Source organism: Anser cygnoides, chromosome 5 (assembly GCF_040182565.1).
Source record: "Anser cygnoides isolate HZ-2024a breed goose chromosome 5, Taihu_goose_T2T_genome, whole genome shotgun sequence".
NCBI lineage: Eukaryota > Metazoa > Chordata > Aves > Anseriformes > Anatidae > Anser > Anser cygnoides.
Genome location: NC_089877.1, coordinates 38,553,811 through 38,568,456, shown reverse-complemented (window position 1 = coordinate 38,568,456; position 14,646 = coordinate 38,553,811). Strand labels below are relative to the sequence as shown.

At 47.2% G+C, this 14,646-nt stretch overlaps 1 long non-coding RNA gene across 1 annotated transcript; it reads right to left on the bottom strand.

Annotated features, from left to right (window-relative positions):
- Positions 1-11,582: 11,582 nt before the first annotated feature.
- On the bottom strand, positions 11,583-13,916 carry LOC125183122 (uncharacterized). Its single transcript, XR_007164335.2, has 3 exons — positions 13,779-13,916; positions 12,522-12,644; positions 11,583-11,770 (listed from the first exon to the last, which is right to left on the bottom strand). It is a non-coding gene; the product is annotated as an uncharacterized lncRNA (long non-coding RNA).
- Between the last annotated feature and the right edge of the window lie 730 nt (positions 13,917-14,646).

Genomic DNA, 14,646 nt, shown 5'->3' with positions numbered 1-14,646 from the left:
TCTTCCCTGTGAACTTGTGGACCATTTCTGAAATTGGAATTGCTTCTTGTTTCTGAATGAGAGTGTCACTGTGCTTACCTTGTTCCTGCTTCTGCAGGTCATTTGAGTGGAAGTAGGAGGCATTTCGTTTCTCAGGTTAAGTGTGGTTGGCATTGAATGTTACGTAAAAACGTCAGGGTAAGACAGCTGGAGGTGGACAAGAACTTGTAGGTTATTAGACTGTAGGCTCAGGATGTAGGGTTCCCTTATTATCAATTATGGTGTCTTTTACTATCCTGTGCATTGCCTTCCTTCCAAAGTGACCCCCTTTCCTGGGGATGTGTATGTAGCCTGATTTTACTCCTTTGTTAATGGCCGTGTGGCATTTTGGGGCAGGTTTTATTGGATAGGCTTGTGGCTGGGCATGTGTGTGATCCCCAGAAGCTTCAGGGAATGGACAGACATGGTGCAGTCTCTGCTGGCTGTTGTGCAATGCAGGTAGTTGCCTTCTGTGACTGCTCTGCCCCAGGAACGTTTCAGGGCACAGTTGTGCTAGTATTCCTTCCCCTGCCCACAGCTACCTTGCAGTGCTGGCAAGAGTCCTGTGTAGACACAGTTGTATTGGCATAAAAATGCTTCTGCAAGTGTAGACTGTTTTGTGCTCCGGACTAGTAAAAAGAGTCTTTTTACTTCTGGTGCAACTCCCTTTACTTCCAAGTTGCTGATGCCAGGGCAGTGGTAGAGCTTTTCTAGGCCTTCAGGGCTGCCACGTTTAGGATTTTTGTTTCTTGGCTCCGCAGCTGTTTTTCCTTGCTTTGATGAGGATATTTCCTCTTTGCCTTTGTCAAGGAACGTGCTTTGCCAGTGTGTCAGAAACAGTGGGGGGGGGGAAGGAGGGCTAGGAAGGACTTTGCTGTGGATAGAAGGAAGGATGCGTTTCTGCAGGCCATTGGCCACAGTGCCAGCATGTGCAGGGTTAAACACGCAGCTGAAGTTTCCCTTGCTTCTGAATGCTGCCACTCAATTGGCAGGGTAGTGAATGAGCCCTAGCCTTGCCTTGAATGCTTCTACCGGGTGCTCTCCATTATTGTTCTGTGTCTGAACTTCTTGTTTGGACAGCTAGCAAGATGTTTACAAGGAAACAGCTGTTCCCCAGAGAGGCAATCCAAGTAGGATTTTACGCACCCCCTTCTGTTCATTAGTCGCCTCTTTCCCCCTGCTACTTCCCCTCTGCGCGACAGTCCATCTCCTTCTGCGGTTTGTTGCTTACAGCTTCAGTGATTCTCCCACCCCCCTCTTTGTCCAGCTTCCAGGGGGGATCTGCATGATGATCTGTGTAAGTTAGCTGGTGCTTAAACAGAGAGATGCTCTCAGAGAGGAGGGAGATAAGGGAGGATTTGCTACTCCTAGCCTGCCAGCAGAGTTACAATAGTAGATGTGGAAAAATACTGAGTTCCCTGAAAACAGTCTGTGTGTTTGGCATATCTGCAAAGCCAACACTTCCAGAGTTTTGTAGCGACATGTAAAACTCCAGGTTAAATCAGGAGCTGACCTGCAGTTTTAAAGCAGGAGGACTGAACTTGCCTAGATAAAAGGGTTTCTCTCCTGCGGTACACCGCTTTCCCCCCAGACCTCCTTCCTTTATTTTTGTTTTTGTTTTTTAATGAGGTTGTTTTTCAAACTCCCACCTCAGTTTAGAGTAATGGGTCTGGGGCTTTGCTCCGACAGTATAATATTACAGAGTTTGATATTTTTTCATCACTTTCCTTTGTGGTGACTTCCAATGTAGGTAACTCCATCTTCACCATGGTGATGATAAAATGAAAAGAATTCATCTAGTGCTGCCATATATCTTCCTAGCTGGCTGGTCAGCCTTGAGCAAGAAAACAGTCAGGTATGTGATAGTTCTGGATGAATGAGGCCGTGCTCCATGTGGTAGGTGTAACAGCAAGTAATATATTAACCATCAGCCTCTCTGCCTTCCCTGTTGTGGTCCTCAGGAGAGGTTGGAGTCACCAGCTCCTGTACTGGCATTGAGAACCCAAGCTGAGAGGAGTTTATTTGCAGTACCAAATATGCGCTAGGCTGAGTGAGTATCAAAAGTCACAGGGCAGGTCTACCATGCTTTGCTGCTCTGATTTCTCCATGGGTGATTAATGTTTAGCTCATGTTCAAAACAGGTTTCTGAATGGAGTGACACAAAAGGAAAGAAATAGAGAGATGAGTGTACCCGTATCTATATGAAGTTGCTGCAACCAAATTCTGGCAGATATTCAAGCTACTTGAGAGAGAACTTTTGTTACCAGCTACCTCTAAGCTAGTATACCTGTGAAATTAAGGTAAGATTTAAAAAAGAAAATTCAAAGCCCTATTTGCTTTGATGCTCCAGATTTCTATGGAAGCAGGATTATGAAGATGCCAACTCCTTCCAGGCCCTTGTTGGCCAGTATTTTAGAGGAAGTGCCAGTTCTTATTATAATATGGCGCTTCACCGGTCCTGTCCCCCAACCTGTACAGGTAGGTTAGAAGATAATGCAGACAATGCTTGAATATGGAGTCAGTGTTTGTGTCACGTACCAGAGAAGCACAGCAGATGAGTGACAAAGTGAGGAGAACAAGGGATCACGTTCTGTAGCTGTGTTGACTGAATCATGCTCATTCCAGCACATCCTGATGTTTTGGGTGATGCAAGGGTTCGGCAGATCCTGCAAGTAGCCCCGCTTCAGAGGTGTTGAGCTGTCCTTGGCAATGTCCACAGCTGTACCTGCGGGCTGGGGGTTCATATAGATGTATGAGTAACTTCTCCAAGGACCAAAGTAATGACTTGGTTGAAGAGGCTGATGTTCGCTGTGATGCAGGAGAAGCCACGTCCTGCACTTGGCATGCACGGCTCTGCAGCTGCTGGCTGCGGTGACGTGCAAGGGAGGTGCTGAGCGCAGTTTCGTTCCCCTCTGTACGTGTGCAACCCCCCTAAGAGAGCAATGTGCTGGAACAGTCAGCAGATGCGCAGTTGTCTGCGTAGGCCACTCCAGCGGAGAAAGGCACCCAGCTATGATGAGGGTTGTCTCAGCAATACCAGTATGCTTCAGAGGGAACATGCAGTGGCTTTTTTGTTTGCTTGTATTTATTATTTTTTAAATCAAACTGAAATGAGTTGCAGAGACATTGACTTCATAAACTGGTTTTATAAATATTACAGTTTTGAAATGAGTTTTCCTTTGTAGCTCCTGCTGAGGTCCTGCTGATAGGTTCTTTGTGGATCATGTTAAGAACATGTGGGTGTGTACAGGTGACAAAATTCCCGTGTCTTCTAACCTCTTGTTACCTCAGCCTTACCATATGACCTCAGAGAGCGCAAATTGATTATTTTCACAGCTAACTTGAAGTAGGAAGACATATAGTGCAGCTCAGCCGGTAAGTCGCAGTTTCATCTTTTGTGTATAAGCACCCCGTGTCAGAAATGGTGTATATCCTGCAGTTCAGTCTTACGCATCATTCCCCCTCTGGTAGGCTGCTGGGTGGCTAAGAGAAGAGAAAAGGCTAAATAAAATAAATGATGGGGAAAAAAGTAAATACAACCTTGTGGTGTATTCCAGGGAAGGGATATTGTAATCTATTTAGCAAATATTCCTGCTCTGTATAATGGAAAGCCACATCGCTGAGAGGGTAAGTGACCCCTCTTTTGAGGGTGAATATGACTGAAAATGGATAATTTAGAGCTTCAGATACCTGCTTCCATACTGGGACTCCCTAAGTATGGATCTGCTGACAGAAAAGTATTCAACAGTCTATTGGGCCCACTGTTGGTAGCACTTCTGAATGAATGGAACAGTGGGAAAATTATGCTTACTTTATCCAAAGTGGTCTTGCTGTGGAAACTGTTCATGGCTGGAAAATTTCTGGTCCATCCAGGTTATCCCAATTATAAAAAAAAAGATTGAAGAAAATAATTTTACTTGTTTTAGTTTTCAGGTTGTAAGAGACTATTGCTTCTTCAGTGCTGGCCTGTTTGTGGAATGGCTTGCAGAGAGCGGGAAGGGCTGGGTAGAGGACATCTGCTTACTGTGTGAAACAGGGCAAGGTACACAAAGCAAGCACTATTTTTGCTAGAAGGACTGAAAGCCATAAAACCGTTATCTTGACAATGCTGCTTTCTACTAAAGTGGAGTTCAAGGACTGCTCGGAGTCCAATTTAAAACAGTTGTCTGAGAATGGCTTTCCAGACATGAGCCTTTGCTTATATGCCAAGGCTCACAGGCACCATGGCTAAAAAGGAACATTGTGATAATCCTTTTTGACCTCCTGAATAACACAGACCATAAAATTTCATGCCGTAGTTTCTGTGCGTAGGCCAGAAGCTTGCGGTTGAATGTTACCTGGAATGGATTTCAGTGCTTGAACTTGACAAGTGTTGCAGGACCAAGTTTCTTGAACAAGCTGGGCCCAAGCAGCCTGAAAGTCAGCAACGTGTTGTCATCTGACCTGTGAATTTCTTAAAGTGGTTGTAATGGGGAAAAATGAGCATTGCTGTTTAGGATTCATGTGTTTGTGGAGAAGAGAGGTAATTTTTATAAATATTATTTCCTTTAAATGTGAAAGGCTTTAGAGTAGCTAAGATGACATCCTTGCCGAGCCATTTCTTTTAGCGACTTATGGCTGTTTAGACAGATTTTAGCTCTTTGTATACAGTACGGCTTATCAAAGTGTGCGCTGATGTTGTGGGCACACCCAGCTTGCAGAACGCAGGAGATACCTCATCTTCATTTATTCTGGGGCCTGAGAACACTGGAACCGGGGCCTGGTGCAAAACTGGTTGTTGTAATTACAAAACATAAGTAATTATCAGTCTCTTAACCTTTCCTGCCTTCAGCTGTTCTAAGGGCAATGAATGGAAAGTAATTACCATTTTGCAGTATTCGCGCCGTCCCCAATTAGGCATTTCATTTTCTTCTGTGGTGACTGGGACTTCAGAAAGCATCTTTAGGCCACACATGGTATTCTAGGTAGGTAGGTCTTGCTTGGGATCTGGCCCTTACTTAATGCTGTCTGTGCTTCATTTTTGCAAAGTTTTGGGCTTAGGAGTCAGACCAATGTCAGTGATTCAGGGTTTGGAAAAGTTCCTTTCCTAAAAAAAAGGCTGGGGAAACTCCCTCTGTTGAAGCGGTGTGGTTTAGAAGCACTTGGACTGTTGTCCATGTGTATGTACCTGGAAATAAAAAAAATGCCTGAGAGGCAAAACGTAATTCACCGTAGCAAGTAAAGGTGCAGCAAAGGAAGCAAAACAAGTCTTCTAGGAGGGGGATGGCTGTGGGGTTGGCAAGTGGAGGGAGAGGGCAGGGAATTGCTCTGGGTCGGGTGGTGTGTTTGCGATGAGCCTGTGCTGGAAATGGAGAGCTGGTGAAGGCCTCTTAGGTCATGCAGTCCATCTCCTCAGGCAGGCTGCTGCAGACGGGGCTGTGCCAATGCTCGCACACATGGCAAACCCAGTGTGTGGTGTGTCACAACAGCTGTCAGAGACCGGTCGTCATACCCAGAGTCTCTAAACATCCTGTTTATCCCTGCAAGGAGGAACACTTGATTGAAAGATAAATACCAAAAAAAAAAAAACACCCAACAACCAAAACTGGTGCTAGGAACAACATTTGCCCTTGGGCTAACAAACCTGAAAACAAAAGAAAATAAACAGAGGATGGAGGCAAACAGATTTCCACACAAGGCCAGATTCTAAAAGGGATTTAGGAGCTTAGCTTGTTTTGGCATGCCTGAAAAAGAAAAAGCCGTCTGGGTGCCAGGACTCTTCGGGCTCCGTGTGCGTGCGCCTGCATCCAGGGAAGGACGGGGTGGCTGCAGCAGTGCGAGGGGGACTGGAGGAAGCTCTGTGCAGGGTCACCCCCAGGGCATAGCTTGCACATTTTTTTTTTTGAAAAATTAAACATGCCGAAAAAAAATCTCCAAGTTGGCAGTGAGACTTTTTTCTTTCTTTCTTCCCCCTCTGTTTGTTTGTTGTTCATTTGTCGCTGCACGGGAGGTCTGTTTACTTTGCTCAAGAGAATGAGGGACCCAAGAGACGCAGCTCTGCATGCAAAGCTTTTATGGAGGGGCTAGAGGAAGAGAAGGGGAGGAGCTTTCCAGGCCCTTATGAAACAGAGCTGCAAGAGCTTGTGGACCGTTTTGTTTGCTGCTTTGCCCCCATGTTGGGCCTGATACTGCTACTGCTTGTGCAGAAGTAGTTGTGCCGTGGGCTTCCAAGGTGGGCCCCACTGTTAAGGGCTGCTCAGGCAAACCTCGACAGGGGGAGCACGAGGAGGCCTGAGAAGCCCTTGGGCCTGCCTGGCGTTGGTGCTCTGAGCAGTTACCTAACACTACTAATCCCCCCTCTGCCTGCAGGATCCTCTGGTGGGTTGCTTTCAAGCCAGACGTGCAGCTCTCTCCAACCCCCCTCGCCTTTAACCCTTCTGAATGAATTGGGCCTGGAGCTTGAGGTGGCTTCACCTGTGCCATTATTGCTAGAGATAGTGTCCCAACTGCACGAGGGGAGTGGGGATCTGTGTTACTGTTCCCTTCCTTTTGAGCTGGCATCTCAGGGGGTGAGGCAGTTTTGTCTAGCTGCCCTTCCTTGTGTCTTACAAGGCTAGGAGCTCAAACAGCAGGAAGAAAACTAAGGGTGCTGAGCAAGGGAGGTGAATGTCTTTAGGTTAACAACCGGGCATGTCCCTTGGGGTGCTTCTTTCACGTGTTCTCGTTTCTGAGTGCTGAGAGTGACAGCATGCAGCGGGCAGCTTACTGCAGTGTGCAGTAGAAAGAAATGTGCCTGATGAAAGTGATGGATAATTCAGTTGGAACAGACTTGAGAGCAACACAGCGTTCTGCCATTTGTAGGTTTTTTTTTACCCTTCTTTACCCTTCTGGCTTGTAAGATGCCAGAAACTGATGGGTCTGCCTGTAACCTCAGTCTTGTTCTCAAAGCAGCTCTTTTGTAGCACTGCTTTGTTCTTCTGTACGGCCTTGGTGCACAACAGAAAGGAGAAACTTTGACTGGTAGGAGCTGAGTGCTTTTATCCGTTTCCTGTTGTAACCAATAAGAAAATTGCTCAACAGTCCTGGGACATCTTTCTTTGTTGTAAAGGATCCTTTTCATACTGGGCCACACCATGTTATCTTGCCAACTCTGTTTCCAAATGGAGGGAGAGCTGAGGAACCAGCTGTGACTGTAGTTGAGGAAAGAAAAAAAGACCTCGTGTGGAAAGCGATTGAAAACCCCGTAAGTGCTCATTCTAGAAGTAGAGGGAACGTGATTAGAGATGAGCTATCCAGAAGTACCTCCCTTTGCAATGTATGTGAGTGGGGACTGTCAGAGAAACAAAAAAGAGGGCAAGATAGAAACTGTCACAGAAATATTTTCACTCGACACTGGGTTAGGTTAGTGTTGTGCAATTCCTTGCCACAGAATTTCAGGGCCAAGAACTTTGCTGGATGCCGACACACTCTGGCTGTTTCTGTGGATAACCAAGATATCAAAGAGCTAATGGTAATACTAAAAGAACAAGAGCTTTGGGAAGTCGTCAGTGCCACATGCGTCAAGGCATAAGCTGACTCCAGCAGATGGAGGTGGGGATAGGAAGAGACTTATTTCCTCGGGAAGCAAAATAGCCTGTGAGCTGTCTTTTGCAGGGTTTCTTTTTCTGACCTTTGGGTCAGCCTGCCGCGTTGCAGAATCCCAGCCAAGATGGAGCTTGGGAAGGTTGGCAAGTTTGGCAGCTGGCTCACCTATGGTACGTCTAAGTTGTGTGTTGGACCCTGTGGGAAGGTGTAGTGCCTTCTGTTGTGAACACCTAGGTTTCCCTCAAAGGAGAGGTCACTTCAGTGGTTTGTGAATCAGAAGAGTCAACTTCACATCCAGACTACTCAGCTGAGTTTGGATCAATTCCTTAACCTCCCTTGCTGCCTTGGTTTACTGTTGCAGAAATTATTTACGGGTAGTCACTTCCCCAGCACCCCTGCTCTGTCTGTCAGGGAACCACTTAGGGGTCTGCAGTGAAAAGTGCCCCCTCCATTCCCTCTCTGTTTGAGCATGAGGCATTACACAAAATACCAATAAACTGAGGTTGAGGTGTGGTTTTTCTAGTTTGCTTTTTCTATCTCTCTTCGAACTGTCTGGAACAAGTAGTGTTGGAGCTTTGAACACCTTAGTTGTGGAGACATGTGGTTCAGTAATAGCTCCTCAATAGACGAGCTGTTTATTTTTATTGCATTTTCTTTTCGCTGCTTTTAATAGCTATAAACAACCTCTGTGCAGGGTGTATCTTGAAACTTGCAACCAGCTGGGTGAGGGGCCTTCGTATCGATTTCAGGCGTGTGGAGAGGAGAGCATAACAGGTCCCTGACTGCTCCAGCCACTTCCTGCCTGCCAAGGAATGCTGGAAACAGAGGTCGTTATTGCACAAGTAATTAAAGGTTCATCAGCCCTACCTCTCTGATTGCTTAAGGCCATTGTAGTAAGGGACAAATACTCCTGCTTGCCCACTGTTATTTGTTTTCTGCTTGCTCTGTTTTTCTTGGCTTGAAAAGAGGAATTATGAAGACTCTTGAGTAGGATCTGGGAGTGCTGCGGTCTAATGCGTTTGGCTGTGGCCCTGGGCATGTTGTGGAATACGCTAGTACTGAGAAGTGTCATGTCTTCAGGGCCCTTGCTCTTCCTGCTTCTTCCCCAAATGCACACGTGAGAGAAGAGCTTTGATGGTGCTCAAAAAGCAGGCACAGGTTGCCCAGTCCCTGGCCCAGGGTGGGTGAAGAAGCCAGGCTTGGGAATGTCTTTAGAGCAGGGCATCTGGGTGGCCAAAGTGTCTTCTGCCCTCACATAGCAGGATTGTAGTGTAGCTGAGTTGGACTCAAAAATGTGAGATTGGCTTGTTAAGGGAGAGTTTCCTATGGATTTTCTTAGAGCTTCTTTTCTTTTTCTGTGGATTGAACTCTGAGGTTCAGATTTTTGTACATTTTCTCTCCACTACAGACAAGAAATTACTTTCTTTGTCTTTTAAATAGATGCTGAGATTCGCATATGGGCATGGGCCTCAAAAAAAAAAAAAAGTACCAAATATTGTGAGTCTTCGACAGAATCACAAGAGCAGGGCAGACTGAGCCACCCTTCAACCATCTGTCCCTTGAGATCTGAAGAGTCTTTTTTTTCTCTGGGGAGCAGAGGGCACAGGCACGAGAAGTCATGTTGCTGCCCTCCAGTTTTTCTTCCCATGGATCAATGATCACCAGCACCACCAAAGAAGCGAACCCCCATTGCTCTGACTGTCCTTGTGCCTCAAGATCAGCAGAAGAAACAGCTGAGGAACGAGAAGGAAAAGAGAGCTGGCTTTCAGGCACCTTGGTCTGGTAACGTTGTGAGTCTGGGATTATGGCTGGCACAGGGTGGGCATTTCATTCCCTCCTGGGAGCGTAAAAGGGGGCTGAGATTGGACTGCGCTTCCTGCCTGCACCCCTAAAGCCTCCTTGTTGCTGAAGGCTGCCCCAGAGAGCCTGCAGGGGCTTGGCTGTAGCTCAGGAACAGCTTGAAGGGCACATGTTGGGTAGGCAGATGGAGCGGGTGATGGAGATGATCTGCTGAAGAAGGGGAAGTGTGGAGTGAGAAGGGGAATGACAAAAGGGCAGCCGTGTGGGCGACCCAGTGGGAGCGGAGGAGGGCAATAACTCATCTCAAGAGGAGCAAGAGGCCAGCAGCGAAATTGCCTGGAATAGCTGGCTGAGGCAGAAGAGGGCTGGTGGAATGATGAGGTCTGGCAGACCTGAGGTTATTCTCCATGAGTGTCTGTGGGGGAGTCGAACAGCTTCTCGGTCAGCCTGCAAGGGCTGCTAATCTGCAGCCCCCGTGCCGGTCAGCCCAGGATGCTTCAAGGTATCGCTCTCCCCGCCGCAGAGCAGAGGGGCATCTCCGGAGGTCCCAGGGGCACCGCGTCCCGACACATGAACGCGGCCCCCGACGCAGCAGCCTTACAACAGACACTGCGTAATGGCCTGTTTTGCATTTGTATTTCATTTGCCTCCCATATGGGATCAGTTTTTCCCTTTTCTTTATTTTTTTTAATAGCGTTTTTCCTAGTCATAATAATCAGCGTTTCCCTACCCCCCCTTCGTTTTACACAGCTGGCTTTGATTGGCTTCAGTCCTGCAGATGCTCCTTCGAACTGAGAAGAAGGGGCAAAGGTTCCCTTCCTTTTCAGCTCGAGGCAGACGGCCTTGCCGGAGGGATGGGGGAGGCCCCTGTGCTCCCGGACCGGTCGGCTCTTCGTTGTGGCCCCAGCCGGCCTCTTGTGCATCTGGTGAGGTTTGCCAAATTGCGAGATAATTTCTCTGCTGAAGGCCTGGAGAAGATCACAAGTCACTGATGGCGTGCATGCCCCTGTGCTGCTTGAAAACAACCGTTCTGGTAAGCGAGAGGGGCAGGATCCCCAAACGCCTCGTGCTCGCAGGCTGTGGGTACAAAGGGCCAGAGTGCATCTGTGAGCTGGTCTGGCGAAGAGACCTCGGAGCGCTCTGGGACTGACTCAGATTTCTGTGTCTGTGTGCCATCAGGCTTACGGCAACTGCAGCCCCACGTGGCTGACTGTGCAAGGTACGTGGTAATCCGTGCAGGGCACGCTTAACTTGTGTAACCCCGCGTAGCACACCACCAGAATCTTTTCCTCTTGGCAAGTGCGCAAGCAGAAAGCACCCTGAGTGCACGAATCGGCATGGGAAAAGAATTGGAGGACGGACAGACAGCCTTTGCTGATTTTTAGGGCGTGAGTCAAGCACAAATTGCGTGGCAGAAAGAAGAAACTTCCCTCAGAGGCCACCTAATGCACAATTGCCCAGTGTGGGGTTTCTAGCAACTTCCTTCAAAGCAGCTTGTGCTGGTCACTGTCGGAGACGGACAGCTCAGTCGCTGGTTGCTCGGCCGCTGTGTTATGGCTATTCCTGCATTCCAGGCACCATCCAAGAGAATGAGACATAGCATTGCACAAGACTGAAAGAAAGTAAATGTTTACAGGCACAACGCACATTTCAGCTTGTTACATGTTCCTGAGCAGTGAAAGAAATGAAACAATAATTAAAACAGGTCCCAAGTCTCAGTGTGTATCTTGGCTCACGGCGTAGTCCTCTTGGAGCGCTGCCTCTGCCTCTCTCTGATCCCAGCCTGAGCAGTACCACTGGGCCCTTGCATCCAGGTCAAGGTCTTTCCAGTTACTCCAAGTACATTGGCTTTCTGAGAACTGCAAAAGCATTTAGGTGAGGTGCCTTTATGGCTTGCAGGAGATTTGGGTGCTTTCACCTTTGACGGGAGCAGGAAATGTCTGCCTTGGGTATCCAGAGTGTCAGTGCAAGGAAAATTACAGATGGATTTATTACCGTGGGAGGGGAGTAGAGAAACTAGAAGAACAGAATGGGAGAGAAGCGGGCCCTTTTAAATAGTTTATTTCCTGAATTATCACTTTTGAATGGTCTGGTTTGGCTCTTTGTGCCTTCAGCGGAGCTCCGAGTGTGATGGAGCAGATGTGGCAATGGACTGTATCGGCACACCTGACAGCTGTGCTGGGAAGCAGGTATGAGCAATGGCCTCTGCTTTCCTGCTCCGAGCATGACATCAGTCCTGGCACGGCTCGGAGGCTGGGATGTCTCCCCGTGGTGAGTCAGTGGGGTGAAGGAGGGAAGAGGGCCTCTGCTGTGCCCCGTTTTTCCAAGGAGAGCAGCGAAGGGCTGTGGAGGTTTAGTTGTGCGTGGAGTGCTCCTCACTTCATCCTTTCTGCTTAGCACAAGGAAATAGAGAGCAGAGAGGTGACTGAAGCACCCCAGCGAATGCTCTATGGGTGGCAGTCCCCATGTATCCCGACCTCCTCCCAGGCTGTGAAGCTGACAGCTTTGCCTCGGCCTTCACACGGAGAGGAGAACTTAGGTCACCCTGAAGGTTAGTTCTTGGCGAGGAAAAAGGCCTCTTTAGTAATGATCAGCCCACTGTGCACGTGGCACAGGAAGACAGACCTCCGTGCATGTGTTACGCTGGTCTGAGATGTAAGCTCGGTATCCACTTATGAGCAATAGCCCGAGCTGCTGACTCACCCCCATCACTTTGCTTGGTTCTCTTGGCTGAGCAGTGAGCTGGCCAGATATTATTCATTCTGCTTGAAATAATAACCGAGAAAGTGTCTATTGGAGGTACAAATGTCTAGGCTTCCTGTAAGGAGCAGAGCAAAATCCAAAAAGCACACAGTAAGTCATGCAGCAGAATGTCTCCAGGAGCACGCCTACGCCACTAGCTAGTGCCCATATATCAGGCAGGGCAAGTGGCCACGGTCATTGCTGAGTCTGCAAATGGGCTGGATTTGTTCTTCAGCTTGTAAAATAAAGGGTAATTTTAAGAGGCAACAGCTACATGGCCTCTTGTCTTATGTGACTGAGTTATTTGAAGTTCTTGTTGTTATGGAGAAATGCTGACTTTTCTATAAGGCAAGTCACAACCTGCTTTATGCAGTGTTCCGTTACACCTTTCTGCTAACCTTGAATAAGCGCCGATTGTTGTAGGGCATGTAGGGAGCCTAGCATGGGAATTAAGGATCCAAGCCTCAGTCCTCTTACTGGTGTTGGGATGTTGTGCCGTCTTCCTTCTTCCACTGGAGTTTCTGTGGATATAGTACAGAGCAAAACAGATGGGCGTGATGACATTTTTCTAAGAGCTATCAAAAATCTTCCTGTAAAGATTATCTGCTTTGGTCATACTGGGGTAGTAAAGGCTTGTGTTTGTAGAGAGGAAGAGCCAGTTTTTCAGAAGTCTGGTATTTTACAGATTGCTTGACACAAAAGCCATAATTCTGGGATTTGGGTTCCCTTGTTAAGTCCTCATGCTTTCAAATTCTTGGAGCTAATTTTCATTGACAATAGGAACATTCCTTGAAAAATGCTGATGTAATGAAGTACGTGCTACTTGAGATTAAAAGATTTATTCAGTGACTCCTTTTTGAAACTTTTGCGAAGTGTCTTAACATTTTTATGTTTCTCCTACTGCCAACAAAATCACATTGCACCACACGGTTTGCAACATTAGTCAGATTTTGACACTGGCTCACGCAAGAGGCAGTTTTCACAGTAAGGAATCATAAAATGTTAAAGAAATTGCCATTATTTGAAAACTAGACACAGTTCAGTGAAGCAGATGGACTTGCTAACAGTGACTTAGGAGGTCTGTAGCACAGCTGTGTTGACACGGATTATAGACAATCAAAATTGTATATAAAGTGCATGCCATAGCTTTAGTCTTAAGCATATTGCTAACATTTAATGAAGTATGTAACCTTATATGGTTTATGTATTTTTGTACTGTAGCTGCAAGTTATGCTAAGGCCTTGGCTAAACCTTCCCAGAAATCTCGATTGCTATTTGTAATGCAGGAGCACAGACCTAGAGTGCCAATAAGCCTTTGATTGAATCTTGATTAATGTAAATACGTTAAGCCTGTAGGTGCCATTCCAGTCTAGGAAGCTTCTTACAGTTTTTAACCATGTCCGCATCAGAGTTCGAGTCCCTTTGCTTCAGCTAATTTCCAAAGACCAACTGAAGAATGTTTGGGCTTGTTTGTGAGGGATCAGGGATAGAGACATTTCCTGAAGCCCCTAGCTGGCTTGTTTGCAACACCATCCCAATAAAAATTAAGCCCTCAGACAGAAGGAAAGAAGAAAACAGAATTCTGATATGTTTCACAACTGTCCCCTCTGATCCCAGGAGAAAGGTTGGGTAAGAAATGCTGTGATCTTTCTTACATCTCTGTCTGTCTTCAAAGTTTTCAGCTCATTCCGTTGTACTGGTCGGGGCTCTTGGGTTAGGTGAACAAGTTGCCTAATTGTTTCAGCTCATTGCTTTAACTAATTGGTTCCTTGTCTAGCCAAGCAAGAGAGGGCATGCAGCAGCAGAGCGTGCAACCAAGCAGAAAATGGGATGTTCTGTGGGAAGGAAGGCATCACAAAGTGTGGTACGTGTCATTGGGATCTGGAGGGGTGGGACAGATCAAAGCACTGAGTTCTTGTCCTGACTCTTCTGGTGCCTGGGAGTGTCTGGTGCCTTTGTACCTGTTCTGCTGTAGACAAGGGAATGTGCTGAACATCCATAGTGACATCCGTGTGGAATGGGACGAGGCTCTCCAGCACAGCACAGCAGCTGCCTTCTTTCAGAGTAAATCTGTGTGACTATAACCACCCTGCTCTACGTCACTGCCAGCACTGGCCAGGAATTCTGCCACGGGGAAAATTGTAACTGCGGTGGCACGTGGTGAGAAAGGATGAGTAATGAAAGGAAACAGCTCACGGCTTTTGTCCTTCCTGCTACGGTAATGCCCTGCAGTGTCTTCTCCTTGAAGATGGCTTCTTCAGAGTTTGCTTGCAAGATAGGTTGCTTATGTCCCCTCCCATTGCCTTTCTGTCTAGACTACAAATAACCATAGGCTGGTGTTGCTACTGCTAACAAAGAGTCTGCCATAACTGACCATGTTACGTGCCAGGTAGCTGTACCGAGTAGCCTGAGGTTACTAGAGGCTTTAAAAGCACTTCAGAAATAGCTGTGGGGAGGTTACCTTTCTTCCTTGGCAAGGCTCTGAGGAGAGACATTTTTTTAATTAGACAAGTTGATATAACT